The 2,810-nt window shown below is 32.6% G+C and overlaps 1 long non-coding RNA gene across 1 annotated transcript; it reads left to right on the top strand.

Moving 5' to 3' along the window:
* Positions 1-861: 861 nt before the first annotated feature.
* On the top strand, positions 862-2,419 carry LOC140693309 (uncharacterized). The gene is made up of 3 exons (XR_012069031.1): positions 862-1,079; positions 1,672-1,813; positions 2,153-2,419. It is a non-coding gene; the product is annotated as an uncharacterized lncRNA (long non-coding RNA).
* The last annotated feature ends 391 nt before the right edge of the window (positions 2,420-2,810 follow it).

Here is a 2,810-nt window from a genome sequence, read left to right as displayed (position 1 = left end):
AGCACTGAATTACAATTTAAATCAAAAATTCCCCACTTTGGGCTTTCTTACATTTGATTCATAATTTTAATCTAGTTTTATTTTATAAATATTTGCCATTTATTTATAAGCATAACAAATAAGCTGATATTTATTCTTCTCATATTTTGAATATAGAGCTACTTATTTTAAAGTACAGAGATAAATACCAACTTCCATTTCCAAATCAAATTATATTTCACTTTAATTACAAATGATATTGAAATAGATATACATTTTCTGTACAGGTTTTAAACAAATTTCACTTTAAATTTCATAACTTTAAAATTATTTTATATATTTATTGCATTATTTATACTTCACCAATTTTGTATAAATTTGTGTACAAAAGTATGGAGACTGATTTTATTTCATAGTCCCCAAAATTAAATTATTTAAAAAGATTTTTGGGGATAATATTTGCAGATCACAGTATAAAAATAAGCATCCTATATGTTTCATTTTAACTGGATGAATGAGAAGGGAACACTGGCTGAATGTTACACTTGAGTTGCTGGGAGACCAGTCGTTTTGTGATGTGACAGCTACTCAGGTAGAGAACCATTTTGATGGCCTAGAAGTTTATCTGTGCAGGCCTGCCAAAGCAGCATTTGAAGCTGCAGTGCTCAAAATCATGCAGATTAGAAAAGTAGCTGTAGAATAAGTTATTTCCGTTGGCACATGTTTCTCCAGAAATCCAAGATGTGTCTCATAAAGTTGGAGAAACTGTTTCAGGAACTCTGATATATCTCTATTGTGTGATCAAACATTCTCTGGGGACTTGGACTTGAGGTGTATGATTGAAGAAAATGCTTTTCAGACTTTGTCTGAAAAATCCTTGATAAAAAGACCATGTTACACACATTGTGTCTTGGAACCAGATGAAGATAATGATTTTCGTTCTCTGACATTTCCAAGAAAACTCTGGAAAATGTCTGGGAGTGACCAATAAAAATCTATCTCGTGGGATGATAATGGAACTTCGATAGTGATTGATGAAGATGTCTTTAAGAAGGAAGTTTTGGAAAGAAGGGCGCCTTTCAGAATATTTGAATCTGGAAGTATGTAAAGTTTAGTTAGACAGCTTAGCATGTATGTGTTTACTAAAGTGCGGCAGAATATTCAAAGATCTGTTTCTCCTGCTGACTTTCTGGCAGAAGGAAAAAAGTCTGTTTTAAGCAAGGTATTCAGTAATTGTAGTTACTACTTGGTAACATACATAAAATTTTATTTTGTACATCAACCTATGGTAATATAAATGTAAATCTAGATTTTGAAAATTGTATAAAACTACAAAGGCTAATATTCTTTACTTTTTCTAAAAATGAGGACAGTGCCTTAAGTATTCAAGATTATGAGAAATGTTCCTAGCAACTATGAATCTTACCAGAAAACTAAATAAACGTATTAAAGCTGCTTTTAAAAAGTGGCTTTCACCGTTACTGCAAATACTAACTTATTAAATTTGATGATATACTATTTAAATGTGTATATTACAAATAAATAATTTCAAAATATTGTCAGCAATGTTCATATTTTAATGATATTATCTTTGCATAATCAACATGAAATCTGAGGTTTTATAGGATAGGCTTATTGTAGTCTTGTATTTTCGTTTAAAATATTACTAAAATCTTTCTCCATTGGTTGCAGCTGCAGTTCTGCCATAATTGAAATCTTAAACAAGTCTGTCACCAGCATTTAGTTAGAATAAAAAGAAGAGTTGGGATTAAAAATGCCTCTCTGGTGGCTTCATTGGCTGAAGATTTCAAAAAGAAGCACTTTAAAGCAGGAGGTAATGTGCATATTCATAATTCTGATTTTGTGGCTGACACTAGTGGAGAAAGTGAATTTTTACTTTCTGCAAATTTAAACATGCCTCTAATAAGGAAGCCCTCTACTAGACAAATAATTGGTGACACAACAACCCGGATCAGAGGTGATTTTTATCCTCCATAATCAATGTCATTTAGACCACCAAAACAAATTGCAGTGGATCAACGTGCTGTTTTAAATCAGTTGACCACTGTCCACGGGCACTCTCAAAGCAGCTACACTGAAGCAAATGGCCGTGTTGTGAACTTCATTACAATTATAACTTCTACTTCTCAGTACAGCATCTTGTCTCCCACAGAGAGCTATTATTTGGACTGATGGTGGAGCCTTCTACTTTCCCAAATAGATATCACAACATATCTGCCAATGAAGGTCGTTTTTCTAAACTTCAACCAAGGAGCAACCCACGGTTTCCAGTGACAGTGATAGCTGATACATCAGCTACCTCTCTTTCAATGCCAACTTATCAGCCGTCTTCAGTTTATGAACGTCATCCTAATTACAACTGATTTACCAGAGGACTACCAGATTATGCAGGATAACAAAGATTAATATTGATGTTGGCAAATGTTGACAAATATCTGCAATTTTCTTATTTGAACAATAAACATAGACGTGTACTTGTATTTTCCTTATAATTTTTAGAATAGAGTAAAGAGATATACAGGAGTATAAGTTACCATTTAAAGAAAAATAGAGATATTTGATTGACATGATCATTTGATGGAACAATATGGGTGTAAATTTAAATAATTTCTTGTAAGGAAGAAGAGAAAATGGAAGAATTTGGAAAAGGACAAACATAGACAGATGGAAAAGTACTAAGTGGTTCCTGGTTCATCCTAGAAAGTATTAAAAGTGTTAAGTTAGGGTTGGTTTGAACAGGATATAAATGCAGGAATCTGTCCAGCGATCATGGTCTCTTTTATGTCATTACTGGTATCAAAATGGTCATA

This window comes from Vicugna pacos, unplaced genomic scaffold, assembly GCF_048564905.1.
Source record: "Vicugna pacos unplaced genomic scaffold, VicPac4 scaffold_19, whole genome shotgun sequence".
In the NCBI taxonomy this organism is placed as follows: Eukaryota; Metazoa; Chordata; class Mammalia; order Artiodactyla; family Camelidae; genus Vicugna; species Vicugna pacos.
The sequence above is the reverse complement of the archived record's forward strand: the minus strand, read 5'-3'. Positions and strand labels throughout refer to the sequence as shown.